Below are 16423 nucleotides of genomic sequence, written 5' to 3'. Positions count from 1 at the left end.
CTCTAGGAGAATAAACCCTGGACTCTCTCTCGCTCTAGGGGAATAAACCCTGGACTCTCTCTCGCTCTAGGGGAATAAACCCTGGACTCTCTATCGCTCTAGGGGAATAAACCCTGGACTCTCTCTCGCTCTAGGAGAATGAACCCTGGACTCTCTCTCGCTCTAGGAGAATAAACCCTGGACTCTCTATCGCTCTAGGAGAATAAACCCTGGACTCTCTCTCGCTCTAGGGGAATAAACCCTGGACTCTCTCTCGCTCTAGGAGAATAAACCCTGGACTCTCTCTCGCTCTAGGGGAATAAACCCTGGACTCTCTCTCGCTCTAGGGGAATAAACCCTGGACTCTCTCTCGCTCTAGGGGAATAAACCCTGGACTCTCTCTCGCTCTAGGGGAATAAACCCTGGACTCTCTCTCGCTATAGGGGAATAAACCCTGGACTCTCTCTCGCTATAGGGGAATAAACCCTGGACTCTCTCTCGCTATAGGGGAATAAACCCTGGACTCTCTCTCACTATAGGGGAATAAATCCTGGACCGCATAATGCTCACGGTAACTGCGTGGGGTTGGAAACAGTCATGCTACAAAAACATCCTTATCTCCTCAACCTCAACTCTTTGGGATGGAAACAATTATCCGGACTGGAGTTCAACTCGATGCCTATCAGGTAATTCCTGTTACAATTGGGTTTTTTAAAAGTGGCAGGCCGGTAAAGTATTCATTAATCACAACACAACCTACTGTGCTTTATAACACTACAACTATACAGGCCATAGTATATCAAAGGTGGCCAAAGCCAAGCAAGGCGCTGTGGTGTGGACGACAGATTAACCCAATGACAAAGCCAGGATTGAGCCATTTGTTTTTTTTTAAGTCAGGGTGTCTAGCCAATATGATTATATTTACCAATGAAGAAGTACAAACAAAATACAGTTTGGTATGTTCTGCAAGGACAATTATGATGCTATGATCACATAACCACTGATGAAATAAATCATCAGACACTTAGCAGATAGTCATTCTGTACAGAAAGGGATGCCTATCTGATAAACCTAAAGGACAGGCAGCTTCTCTACAACGATTAGCTTGCATAACACACAAACAAGAATGTATTCACACAGTGGAATGCAGTCAAACAGTAGGTCAGGGGGAGTATTCAAGAGGCCATCTGATAATTACAACAGTGATGCGTACTAGATGACCAATGAATTATGTTCTCTAATCAAAAATGGGTACAAATATGCAATGGGATCTTGTGACTCTATTGGTATGAGAAGAATATTAAATTAGGTCAATTGTTAAGAGAGAACAAACATGAGTTTCATCATTCACATTGCCCACCAATATCAAAAGTGTGCACATTTGTTATATTCAGTGAATAAGGGCTCTAACAAGAATCAGGGGCTCAAGTAAGTATACCTTCTGCAAATGGAGAGCAACTATTAACCTAAACATGCAGTGCCACCTAGTGTAACAGCTGAGTCTGAACAATCTGCCTTGAATGTTGTAAGTGACCACCGATATAAGCTTTTTAATTGCTTTGTGGTGATGGGCACAATGTTCACACTTGTGCAGTGAGAAATGTGTGCGGGAAAAAAAGAAATGGAAAATTTTACAGATTTTCGCTATAGTCCTTGCAAATACTTTTTAGTAATTATAACACAGGAATGGATTAGCCACAGAAATTGGGTAGCCTATGCTGGATGCAACACTCTGGCCAAGGGCAGTGTTAATGCAGTGGTTACAATGTATAAATCAAACGTTTGCCTGAACATTCTCATAAAAGGTCTGCGGTGAAGCCACGGGAGCAAACGAGTTTGGTACAGGGACAGACAACATATTCAAATTTGATTGGATTCAGCATTTGAATTTTGAAATATAACAGTGACGGAAAAAAGTATTTGATCCCCTGCTGATTTTGTACATTTGCCCACTGACAAAGAAATGATCAGTCTATAATTTTAATGGTAGGTTTATTTGAACAGTGAGAGACAGAATAACAACATAAAAATCCAGAAAAACGCATGTCAAAAATGTTATAAATTGATTTCAATTTTAACGAGGGAAATAAGTATTGAGACCCCTCTGCAAAACATGACTTAGTACTTGGTGGTAAAACCCTTGTTGGCAATCACAGAGGTCAGATGTTTCTTGTAGTTGGCCACCAAGTTTGCACACATCTCAGGAGGGATTTTGTCCCACTCCTCTTTGCAGATCTTCTCCAAGTCATTAAGATTTCGAGGCTGACGTTTGGCAACTCGAACCTTCAGCTCCCTCCACAGATTTTCTATGGGATTAAGTTCTGGAGACTGGCTAGGCCACTCCAGGACCTTAATGTGCTTCTTCTTGAGCCACTCCTTTGTTGCCTTGGCCGTGTGTTTTGGGTCATTGTCATGCTGGAATACCCATCCACGACCCATTTTCAATGCCCTGGCTGAGGGGAGGAGGTTCTCACCCAAGATTTGACGGTACATGGCCCCGTCCATCGATCGTCCCTTTGATGCAGTGAAGTTGTCCTGTCCCCTTAGCAGAAAAACACCCCCAAAGCATAATGTTTCCACCTCCATGTTTGACGGTGGGGATGGTGTTCTTGGGGTCATAGGCAGCATTCCTCCTCCTCCAAACACGGCGAGTTGAGTTGATGCCAAATAGCTTCATTTTGGTCTCATCTGACCACAACACTTTCACCCAGTTGTCCTCTGAATCATTCAGATGTTCATTGGCAAACTTCAGACGGGCATGTATATGTGCTTTCTTGAGCATGGGGACCTTGCGGGCGCTGCAGGATTTCAGTCCTTCACGGTGTAGTGTGTTACCAATTGTTTTCTTGGTGACTATGGTCCCAGCTGCCTTGAGATCATTGACAAGATCCTCCCGTGTAGTTCTGGGCTGATTCCTCACCGTTCTCATGATCATTGCAACTCCACGAGGTGAGATCTTGCATGGAGCCCCAGGCCGAGGGAGATTGAGAGTTCTTTTGTGTTTCTTCTATTTGCGAATAATCGTACCAACTGTTGTCACCTTCTCACCAAGCTGCTTGGCGTTGGTCTTGTAGCCCATTCCAGCCTTGTGTAGGTCTACAATCTTGTCCCTGAAATCCTTGGAGAGCTCTTTGGTCTTGGCCATGGTGGAGAGTTTGGAATCTGATTGATTGATTGTTTCTGTGGACAGGTGTCTTTTATACAGGTAACAAGCTGAGATTAGGAGCACTCCCTTTAAGAGTGTGCTCCTAATCTCAGCTCGTTACCTATATAAAAGACACCTGGGAGCCAGAAATCTTTCTGATTGAGAGGGGGCCAAATACTTATTTCCCTCATTAAAATGCAAATCAATTTATAACATTTTTGACATGCGTTTCTCTGGATTTTTTTGTTGTTATTCTGTCTCTCACTGTTCAAATAAACCTACCATTAAAATTATAGACTGATCATTTCTTTGTCAGTGGGCAAACGTACAAAATCAGCAGGGGATCAAATACTTTTTTCCCCTCACTGTATACTAAATTGAACTCCAGAGATGCTTTTTTCATTCTGAGTGCTAATCGGGGACATTTCCGGGCACAGCTCTAACTGGGGACAGGCAACCAAAATCAGGGACTGTCCCTGTAAATCGGGAAAAAATTGAAAAAATGGTCACGGTTCCGGTCTGTTTATGGGGTGGCTCTCCCATAGGCACCAATGCATTAGCAGAGTCTGGACTGCTTAGTTCAATGACTGTATATGAAGCAAAAAATGGAGTGAGTGAGATGTTTCGCTTCCTCTTCTGTCTCAGGTAAAACAAGTATTTTTAAGCCTTGAGACAATTGAGATACGGATTGTGTCTGTGTTCCATTCAGAGGGTGAATGGGCAAGACAACATATTTAAGTGCCTTTGAACGCGGTGTGGTAGTAGGTGCCAGGCGCACCGGTTTGAGTGTGTCAAGAACTGCAACGCTGCTGGGTTTTTCATGCTCAACAGTTTCCCATGTGTATCAAGAATGGTCCACCACCCAAAGGACATCCAGGCATCTTGACATAACTGTGGGAAGCATTCGAGTCAACATAGGCCAGCATCCCTGTGGAACACTTTTGACACCTTGTAGAGTCCATGCCCCGACGAATTGAGATTGGTCTGAGAGCAAAAGCGGGTGCAAATCAATATTAGGAATGTTTTCCTAATATTACACTCAGTGTATACAGTACATACAGAAAGTATTCAGAACCCTTGACTTTTCCCACATTTTGTTACGTTACAGCCTTATTGTAAAACTGATGAAATAGTTTTTTTCCATCTATCTACACACAATACCCCATAATGACAAAGCAAAAACAGGTTTTTGCAAATGTATTAAAAATAAAAAAAACGTAAATATCACATTTACATAAGTATTCAGATCCTATACACAGTACTTTGTTGAAGCACCTTAGACAGCGATTACAGCCTCGAGTCTTCTTGGGTATGACGCTACAACACATTTGGTGAGAACGGGCTCGTTCTGATGACTGGAGCAGAATAGGTGGAATGGTATCTAAAACATCAAAAAAAGGGTTTTCAGGTGTACTCCAATCAAGTTGTAGAAACATCTCAATGATGATCAATGGAAACAGGATGCACATGAGCTCAAATTCAAGTCTCATAGCAAAGGGTTTGAATACTTATGTAAATAAGGTATTTCTGTTTTCTATTTTTCATACATTTTCCAAAATGTTAAACCTGTTTTTGCTTTGTCATTATGGGGTATCGTGTGTAGATTGTAGAAATAATTTAATACATTTTAGAATAAGGCTGTAACAAAATGTGGAAAAAGTCAAGGGGTCTGAATACTTTAGAAGAGATTTCCCAAATTAAAATCACTTGGGCTGATTTGCTGGTGTTTTTACAATCTTTTATGTCCCACAATTAATAAAAAAATGCAAAAAATGCAAAATAAATATATATAGTTTTGCTCAGAAAACGTAATAACCAAGACCAAATAAAATCACCCGCTGGCCGCCAGTTGGGGAACCCAGTGTAACTTTGTCCACAACTAGGCATTTATATTAACATTTATATTAACAATTTTGACTTTTGCTGTTTACTGATGCCTAGTTGAGGAAAAAAACGTAGCATGGTGTCCTTGATCAACCAAACCTAAACTATTCGGTTTCACCCAAAAAGCGTTTCCCATAAACAAAAGCATATCCATAATCTCTAGGAACAATATTTATGATACGTCGGGTTGAATGCGTCCCTCGCTATCAAACAAGCGTTAAAAACATGTGGATTAAAACCGGAACATGGAAGATCCTGGATAAAAACGTGTTTTTAAAGCTTATTTTATAGCGAGGGACATATTCAACCCGACGTATTGTAAGTATTGTTCCTAGAGAATACGGTTATGGGTCATTCCACCAATTCTGTGCCTTTTGAGAAGTGCAACTTGGACAAAAAAAGTTTTCACCTAATTTTAACATTCTGTCATAAGGACCACATATTCAACTTCATAAAAACACATGTCCCATCTCATGAGGTTAAACTCTTGAGATGGCAATCAGCAGTTGAAACAAGAACAAAGTTCTCCCTGCCACTGTTTCGCTAAAAAGCTTAGGGATGGGGATGGAGAAATGTAACCACTTTCAAATTCATAGACAGAGGACTGACCATCCATGCTACTTATCAAAAGTGTAGTGTCAACCTTGTTTTGATGCTATTCAGTGTTTGTAAACAAAGTAAATATAAACAAACATTGGAGTAAAACAAGCTTATATATTGGGTTCTGATGGGGTATGACAGTTCATGAAGCGTTTATAAGTTATATTCTTCAAGAATCAATGGGTGGTACATATACAGTATATCATTAATTTAGTCCAACAATGGATGTAGCCCCTGCAGATTGCCCCTTTAAATAAAAAAATACTATTGTAAGTGCCCTTTAAGTGCCAAATAAAGTAACAGGGTTGACAATTTCATGTGAAATCAGCCATAAATCTACTTGTGACAGGGGGAATGCAAGCTTGTTGTGTACAACAGGGCATCAAAATTGAATGCAGGCTTCACAAAAAAAGAAATGTAAAAAAATTATTCTAGCCTGTCTATGGGTAACAGGGTTGAAGTTTTATGATCAACCCACTCAGTTTTCCATAACAAAACACCAGAAGAATTGGCAAAAACAGTAGAACCAGCTCACCTGCTTGTACAATATGATTTCACTATTAGATTTCAATGTTTCTTTTGAAAAAAATATTTACAAGGAATATTTTCCCCATATTAAAATGAGAGCTCAGATCACATAACAAGGATGAAATTACTTTGTCAAAGCAATCAAATAACCAGGGCTGTACAATGATGGTGAAAAGTCACAGAGGGTGCACGGAGGGACACTTAAGCAAGTCGTATTCATATTTACATAACGGGTGGGTTTAATCTTGAATGCTAATTGGTTAAAAGCAAATTCCAGCTGGTGTCTATTCCACAAGTTACCACCGGCTTTATTTACTCTGTTCCATCTGACTGTGCAATCCACTGTCTCATCAGCCCAGCCAGGCAAATTACGAACTTGATCTCCACTATAAAAAGCATCTAGACATTATCTCACATTTCTTTTAGACTAACATTTCGTTTTCAACAGCGGAGATTTGTATAAACCTTGCTGTCTGTATCTCCAACATTTGCAACATTGTTTCAATATTTAAATTCAATCTCCAGCTGTCCCGTAGTAATGAACATGTCGGGAATCGGGACGAGACAGACAGGCAGGCAGCGTTTCTCAACCAGTCTAAATCATGAATCAGCTGGCATAATTTTTATGGATATATACAAAGGCATGTCAATTGAGAAAAAGTAAAATGAATGAAGTGCAGCTAGTTTGAGGTCTTTACAGCTTCAGTGTTTGAATTGATTGGGTTTGTGTTAGCTGTGTTGTTGGCTAGCTCCTCTGAACAACAGTGTCCTGACGAGAGAGCACATTTTCTATGCCAGGCGAAATCGCGCCTCATTAGCATGGATGTATCCAAATAAATGTCACTAGAAAACAGCTTAACCTCCCTGGGCAAGGTGAGACGCTTGCATCCCACCCTAGTCAACAGCCAGTGGAATCGCGTGGCGCGGAATACAAATACCTCATAAATGCTATAACTTCAATTTCTCAAACATATGACTATTTTACACCATTTTAAAGACAAGACTCTCGTTAATCTAACCACATTGTCCGATTTCAAAAAGGCTTTACAGCGAAAGCAAAACATTAGATTATGTCAGGAGAGTACCCTGCCAAAAATAATCACACAGCCATTTTCAAAGCAAGCGTATATGTCACAAAAACCAAAACCACAGCTAAATGCAGCACTAACTTTGATGATCTTCATCAGATGACACTCCTAGGACATTATGTTATACAATACATGCATGTTTTGTTCAATCAAGTTCATATTTATATCAAAACCAGCTTTTTACATTAGCATGTGATGTTTAGAACTAGCATACCCACCGCAAACTTCCGGTGAATTTACTAAATTACTTACGATTAACGTTCACAAAATACATAACAATTATTTTAAGAATTATAGATACAGAACTCCTTTATGCAATCGCGGTGTCAGATTTTAAAATAGCTTTTCGGCGAAAGCACATTATGCAATATTTTGAGTACATAGCCCGGCCATCACGGCTAGCTATTTTGACACCCACCAAGTTTGGCCCTCACCAAACTCAGATTTACTATAAGTCAAATTGGATTACCTTTGCTGTTCTTCGTCAGAATGCACTCCCAGGACTTCAACTTCAATAACAAATGTTGTTGTTTTGGTTCCAAATAATCCATAGTTATATCCAAATACTGCCGTTTTGTTCATGCGCTCAGGTAACTATCCAAACGGTGACGCGTGAGCGCATTTCGTGACAAAACATTTCTAAATATTCCATTACCGTACTTCGAAGCATGTCAAACGCTGTTTAAAATCAATTTTTATGCTATTTTTCTCATAAAATAGCGATAATATTCCAACCGGGCGACGTTGTATTCATTCAAAGGCTGAAAGAAAAAAATTGAGAATTCTCATGAACGCGCATCTCCAGTGTCACTGTCCCCAGCCTGACCACTCACAAACAGAGCTGCTGTACTTCGCCCAGAGACTGGAGATATCTCATTCCACTTTCTGGCGGCTTTAGAGAGCCAATGGAAGCCTTAGAAAATGTCACGTTACAGCAGAGATGCTGTATTTTCGATAGAGATGCAACAGAAGGAAAACAAATTGTCAGACAGGGCACTTCCTGTATGGAATCTTCTCAGGTTTTGGCCTGCCACATGAGTTCTGTTATACTCACAGACACCATTCAAACAGTTTAGAGTGTTTTCTATCCAAATCTACTAATTATATGCATATTCTCGTTTCTGGGCAAGAGTAGTAACCAGTTTAAATCGGGTACGTTTTTTATCCGGCCGTGCAAATACTGCCCCCTAGCCCCAACAGGTTAAACAAATGCAAATGCAGCTGCTGTTGTTATTCTTTTTTACATTTGACGTGACTGTAAGTTAGCCATAGTTGGCTAGCTAGCAAGCAAGGAATAAGAATGTTGCCAGCCAGTATGGCAATGGAACATTTAGAACGAATGGCTGGGTCACGTCGATAGATACAGAACAAAAAAACTGAACGACTGGGTTGCGTCTCTGGCAACCAAACTAATAGAACGAATGACAAGCCGGTGGCAACCTTAGATTTGTGTTGGGACTATATCTTGTGGAAGGATGAAATAGTATGAATAAATTAATCAAAATAAAGTTAATGAAAATATGTCCATCATTATTTGATTATGTTGGTAACCCGTTGTATAACAGTGATAATACCCTTGAAGCTGGTGTTTGGAGGATATATTGGCACACCTGTGCCAATATATCCTCCAAACACCAGCTTCAAGGGCATTATCACTTTAAAAAAATTTGATTGATTGAATTCTCCCTGTGGTCTATTTTAAAGGGCATTTAAATTTAATATAACAGGCTTTTAAAATACAATATTGGCAATTTCTACTTAATGCAAAAGGCACTCTTTTCATGACACTTTTTTGGTGAAACCAAATAGTTTAGGTTAGGTTGAACAAAGACACCACGCTACTGTTCTTAAAAGTCCAAATTGTTAATATAAATGTTAATATAAATGCCCAGCTGTGGATGAAGCTACCTAAAGTGGGAACCCTCTCCATTGGGTCACAACAGGTAAGTAGGATACATACATATTATAAATAGTCCTTCACAAATATGTCATTTAGTAGGCCTATTTATTATATAGCCTTAAAGTAAAACCAGCTACACACAAGCAGGAGGAGTCAGGCGCAGGACAGCAGAAATGAGTAAGGAACGTAATTTACTCAAGGACTCAATAAATACAACACAATACACTAGCCCACAAATAACGGACCGTATACATACAAACAATCACTCACAAAAAAACATGGGGGAACAGAGGGTTAAATAATGAACAAGTAATTGGGGGATTGAAACCAGGTGTCGCGTCCTGACCAGTTAAGGGTTATTTGTTGTTGGAGTTTGGTCAGGATGTGGCAGAGGGTATTTGTTTTATATGGTTTGGGGTGGTGGTGTAGGTAGTAGGTCGTTTTCTTTATGTATTCCGGGGGTTTTGGGCACTGCTCTGTGTTTATGTATTTCTATGTTTAGTTAGTTAGTTGTGGGTATAGGTTCTAGGTTCGTTTTCTATGTATAGTTAATTGGGATGGGACTCCCAATTGAAGGCAGGTGTGTTGAGTTGCCTTTGATTGGGAGTCCTATATAATAGGGTGTGTTTGTCTTTGTGGGTAGTTGTTCTTGCATTGCGTTTTGTGTGCCTACAAGACTGGTCCTGTCGTGAGTATCAGTTATTGTTTTTCCCTGTGGATGCTTTACTTTTGTTGATTAAAAAACTATGAGTATCCACATACCCGCTGCGCCTTGGTCTTCTCTCCACTACGACATTTTCTGTGACACCAGGTGTATAAAACAACACTTCATTGAGAAATTTGGCCATTATTTGGAAATTATTGACCAAAAAAGACATCCTGTCAATGTCTGTAAATGGTGTCTTTTCAACTTTAATTTAGAACCGAAAAGGAACCTGATTTCATCTGGAAAATATACATTTTAACATCCGGAAAATACTTATTTTAAACATCAGGAACATACACAGGATCACTATACAGTGTCATTGTTCTGTCTACTTCTTCTCACTGCCCTACTGGTTCAGACCTTTCCCAGAAGCACTGGAGACTTAGTCCACAGAGCTTATGGTGGGTACTGCTCCATAACCCAACTGTCTTTACAGTCTTTAGTAATGATGGCTGTTATCAATGGGGTTTTTTTTTCTTTGGAGGTTGTTGTTCTAGTAGTCCTGTTCAGTCTCCTCGTGCTCTCTTCTTTCTCTCTTCTACACTCCCAGAGGAGTAGGTTTTTCGCTGTCTTCCTTCTGTCTGCACAGGGCCCATGCCACAGGGTCTTCGAATAAGACTCCTGGCCAGTGCGTCAGTGTGCCTCACTGGGGATGGAGCTTCTGTCCTTCTCCTACAGCTTTGGGCTTTACGGTGAGTCACTTCAATGGTTCACTTGCCTCTCAGTGTATCTTTCATCGACTGTGACGATTGCAAGATCCCAGGACATACAGTAGACTGACAGTTAATCTCTGTAGGGAAATGCATTGTCTTATAGGGTAGGCCTCCTCAATTTGTCCTTACTGCAGGCGAGTGGGTTGGGCACCTCTTATGTGGCCTAAAGCATAGCTCCAAACTGCTAGCCATTCAGTCCCAGGCCTAATCATTCATGATAAGCTAAATAGACAACTGTGTAAATCCCTTTCCTAAGCAGTAGGGAGTGAAGACCATGGTGGAGAGAGGCATGCTGGTCAGAGAGGTTGAGTGAGAAGCTAAGGCTTCTGGGATGTCCTGGCAGCTGGGATCACCTGATCCAGCATGGTGGACTGTACTGCTGCACTTGGCTGAATGGTGAGCAAACCGTCTTAGTCAAGCTCAGAATTTGTCATCTTTTGACCAATTCAAACAGAACAATGTAGCTACTCCATTTAGGCATTGCAACTTCCGGTCTACATTGATCGTGGAATTGGTGGAAAGTCTAAGAGCATTTGAAAACATCAAGACAGGTTGCTTTTAAAGAACCAGCATTCTCTACCTAGCCTTTGTTGTCAGCACTTTTGTCCATGTCTAGTTTGCTTTCATCCACTTCATTCTCAAATATATTCATTATACCATTATCACTGATGTTGTACAGTTTTCTTGAACTGAATTTAACCCCTTTTAGCCGAGCTGAGTTGAAGCAGTCATGCTTTGTAAAAGCGTATGATAAAAGCCATAATATACAGTATTATGTCCATGTCCACAATACTCAATATAATAATTGCCAGTTCTTTTGTACTAGTACACTACCTGGTACCAGTAAATTATGTAAAATAAAATAAGTGCTATGTTCCATGTTGAAAATGTATTTTCTTCGATTATGACCTCTTCCCCTGTCTCCTTTAGTCCAACAAGTGGAATTAATGGAAAATAGTAGACATATCTACCTGCTTCCCAATGGCTGTCTGAGTGTGAGTGCTATCAACAGCCGTAACCTAGACTACGTAACTGAGTCCATCCACCTTGCAGTGACCTCTGTCTTCTGAAGTCCGGGGCCTCGTTACATTATAGTGACAGCCTCTATAAAACTCTTATTCAGCTTGACTAAATCCTGTGAAGGAAGCATCTTTATGTCACATAGAGTGCCAAACGAATGAGGGCTGGACGCATATGGAAAATGGTTTTTAGTTATAATTTGAAACAAAGTGTAATGTCAAGCTTTCAAATAGAGATAGGGAATATGAATTATCTGCATAGCTGGAGAAATATGGTGGGCATGTAGTTGTGGTGTGATGGTCCAGTAAGGAGCACTCTTTCCTCTGGTCCCAACCTGGTCTCAGAGCATTTTGTATTATTCTGTATGTAAATCCGAGACACCCCATTTAGTATGATATGTTACATTTCGTATGAAATGTATTAATTTGTGGATGTCCATCACCCATTTCATATGATATGTTATGAATTACAGTTCTTATTATATGTTACGAATTTGTAAAACGTATGATACTGTACGTGACCGACCGGCTATATTCGGTCTTATGTAGCAAAATTTGAAATTTAGTTTTTTATATTAGATAAAAGTAGAGACTCAGAGCTAGAAAACGGTATATCATACACGACTGTTGAGGAACAATGGGAAAGTAATTATCCTTTGAAAGTTGATAAACTTATTACCTCACTTTTTGAGAAAATGGCCCTGGGAATGTTTTGGTACACCTACTGGAGAGCTCTTTGTCAACAAACATTCAGCATCATTCACACCCTCTAAAGCCTTATCCCCACCCATTAGTTTGAAGATGTAATCCGGAGAAAGGTGTTTTATATAACAGACTTCAGTGTGTTCTCTTTTTGACTCCGTCTGCATAATTTGCAATCAAACGCAATAATTTTCTCCATCTCCTTAGCTATCGTACTCTAATTCCATGGTGCATTCCAAAGATTTCAAAACTCGGTCCTCCAGAAAGTGGAGAGCAACACTTATGCAGTTCCACTACGTGATATCTTTCAAAAAAGCTGTGTTAGAAAGGATTACCTACACATACTGACCAGCGCATGTTATAGACAGAAGCCAGCAACATGGCAGACCAATCAGAACTCATCTCTCAGCATGTCCAGCCCACTCATTATTGTCAGCCACATACGGCTAAACCAATTACCCAACTAGGAATGAGGAATCGGCCCAGAAGCGGCCCACTTCCGGGGGGCCGGAACTGATTGAATCGTCCCGGAATCGGGTGTCGGACTCAACCCGGAATCAAAATGATTGACTGCCCAGAATTGGCCCAAGTACATCGAGCCCTTTCTGTCTACCGTAATTCAGCCCACTTTGCTGACATCTTACCAGAATCCCCCAGAAGTGGCCTGATGCCAATTTAAATAAATGTATACAAAATTACCCAATTTAGTAATTAGAAATATTACTGTTATACATTGTATACATACAAATTATACCCATCCACAAAAAACATTTTGTTGGCGGAAACACCATACACCTGGTGACCGTGTCAGTGTGCATGAGCCTGGCCCACCACAGGAGTCGCTACAGCGCGATGGACATCCCAGCCGTCAAACCCTCCCCTAACACGGACGACGCTGGGCCAATTGTGCGTCGCCTAATGGGTCTCCTGGTCACGGCCGGCACGGTTCTCGAACCAGCATCTGTAGCAATGCAGTTTGTACTGCAGTCTTAGACCGCTGCGCCACTCGGGAGGCTCCATCCACAAAGTTTTAATGCTTATCAATTGCCTTGCACAAAGTATCAAAATACTAAAATACTACACAGGACTCTTAAAGAATTTCATTTAAATGTTAAATTGTATTTTTTTTATCACAGAAACAATGAGAAAATATAGAAAAATAAATAATGAAATGTTAATTAAATAAATCAGCCTGTGTAATCATCTGCCAGAGAGTAGCCCCAATCGGCCCGACCCTAAGTAATTCATTTGGGCCAGATAACTCACACTGGAATCGGCCCGAGCCCCAAGTAATATATACATTTGGCCCAGACAACTCTCACCGGAATCGGCCTGAGCCCCAAGTAATACATTTGGGCCAGTTAACTCACACCGGAATCGGCCCGAACTCAATCCCTGCATCCTAGCCATAAGTAATACTGCCAAAGACAGCCCAGACTCAGGCCACATGGCGTCATCTGAGTCTGACTCTCAGCCAAGTGCCCCGACTCGCAGATGGAATCGGCCCAGATCCACTGTGCTAGCTGGGTAGGCTCGTAATTTAACAATTTTATCTGTATTTACAGATGGCATACAAGTTTGTTATTAAGGCACATGAAAGTTCACATATTCCAGAAGGCATTTCTGCGAAATAACACATTTTTATATAAAAACAAGTTTACGTTCAAATGGCTATCCTGTGAAGTAGTGACACACGACATACACCTAGTTTCCTGAAACGAGTCACGTATGTTATGAATTCTGGCTATGTGGCTAACATTAGCTAAGCCAGGGGTTAGGGGTTAGGATTAAGATTAAGTTCAGGAGTTAGGTTAAAGGGTTAAGGTTAGGCTTTGTTGTTAGGGGAAGGGTTAGCTAAAAGGGTTAAGGTTAAGATTAAGGGAAGGGTTGGCTAACATCTTAGGTAGCTGAAAAGTAGTAAGTAGTTGAAAAGTTGCTAATATGCTAAAGTTGTCCATGATGAGATTTGAACTCACAACCTTTGACTTGCTAGACATTTGCGTTAAACGCCCACCCATCCACCCTACTTTTGTTTCTGCCTTAAGTAACCATCTGTCTTAATAACCATACCAAACGTAACATCAAACTAATTTGAGTGTCCCGAATTTACATTTACTATGTTACGTCTAGGCTGCTGGTCCAAGTTAATCCTAATACCCTAGTATGGTAAGATGGTTCTCTTGTGTAGTCAAGGCAAGCATTCATATTTTGGATGAGATGTTAAAACCTGTTGGGGCTAGGTGGCAGCATTTGCACGGCCGGATAAAAAACGTACCCGATTTAAACTGGTTACTACTCTTGCCCAGAAACGAGAATATGCATATAGTTAGTAGATTTGGATAGAAAACACTCTACAGTTTCTAAAACTGTTTGAATGGTGTCTGTGAGTATAACAGAACTCATATGACAGGCCAAAACCTGAGAAGATTCCATACAGGAAGTGCCCTGTCTGACAATTTGTTCTCCTTCATTGGCATCTCTATCAAAAATACAGCATCTCTGCTGTAACGTGACATTTTCTAAGGATTCCATTGGCTCTCAGAAGGCGCCAGAAAGTGGAATGATGTCTCTCCAGTTTCTGGGCTAAAAACAGCAGGAGATTTTGTGAGTGGTCAGGCTGAGAACAGTGACACTGGAGATGCGCGTTCATGTGAATTCTCTGTTTTTCTTTCTCTCTTTGAACGAATACAACGTTGCCCGGTTGGAATATTATCGCTATTTTATGAGAAAAATGGCATAAAAATAGATTTTAAACAGCGTTTGACATGCTTCGAAGTACGGTAATGGAATATTTTGAATTTTTTTGTCACGAAATGCGCTCGCGCGTCACCCTTCGGATAGTGACCTGAATGCACAAACAAAACGGAGCTATTTGAATATAACTATGGATTATTTGGAACCAAAACAACATTTGTTGTTGAAGTAGAAGTCCTGGGTGTGCATTCTGACGAAGAACAGCAAAGTTAATCCAATTTTTCGAATTGTAATTCTGAGTTTGGTGAGCCCCAAACTTGGTGGGTGTCAAAATAGCCTGCCGAGCTATGTACTCAGAATATTGCAAAATGTGCTTTCGCCGAAAAGCTATTTTAAAATCTGACACCGCGATTGCATAAAGGAGTTCTGTATCTATAATTCTTAAGGTATTTGTATTTCGCGCCACGCGATTCCACTGACTGTTGACTAGTGTGGGACGCAAGCGTCCCACCTCGCCCAAGGAGGTTAAACAGAGGTCCTGACTTATAGATACAACTATTATGACACATACTATATGGAGGGAGTAGAGGGATTGTCTTGGCCAAATTCCCAGTTGGACACTAGCCTATCTAGCCTATTGGTCTGCCATTTAATACTTGTGGAAGTCTTCATCCTCATCACTGCAATAACTGTTTGTGCTGAACACTCACAGAACACTGCCCAATTGGATAGTTTCACGCTTTCATAATTTATGACGTTATTTTAACTGTAGTGATAACATAACCATGAATGTATTTATTTGATTTTACACAATCACGTCAACCTTTTTGTATTTTATTTACCAATTTATTAAATACTGTAGCCTATTGTTTGTAGTACGTTGAAATATATTACTTTTCTTTCAAGTGGGATTATTATAATTCTTTGATAGAAATGACACAATACATGTTTTGCCCCTTTGCCACAGTGAAGTATAAATGCTGTGACGTAATGCCGCATTTTATTTGTATGGCCTTTTAGCTTGCAGGGATGAAACTTGGAGACACAACCCAAACACTGCAGTTTAGTAAATGTGATCACAGGGCAACGACGTCTTTTTCTTATCTATATTGAATACACTATTTAAACATTCACAGTGTAGGTTGGAAAAAGTATGTGAACCCCTAGGCTAATGACTTCTCCTAAATCTAATTGGAGTCAGCAGTCAGCTAACCTGGAGTCCAATCAATGAGACGAGATTAGAGATTTTGGTTAGAGCTGCCTAGCCCTATAAAAAACACTCACAAAATGTGAGTTTGCTATTCACAAGAAGCATTGCCTGGTGTGAACCATGCCTCAAATAAAAGAGATCTCAGAAGATTTAAGATTAAGAATTGTTGACTTGCATAAAGCTGGAAACAGTTACAAAAGTATCTCTAAAAGCCTTGATGTTCATCAGTCCACGGTAAGACAAATTGTCTGTAAA

The sequence above is a fragment of the Salmo salar genome, chromosome 24, assembly GCF_965601325.2.
Source record: "Salmo salar chromosome 24, fSalSal1, whole genome shotgun sequence".
Lineage (NCBI taxonomy): Eukaryota > Metazoa > Chordata > Actinopteri > Salmoniformes > Salmonidae > Salmo > Salmo salar.
Note: the sequence above shows the minus strand (reverse complement) of the source record.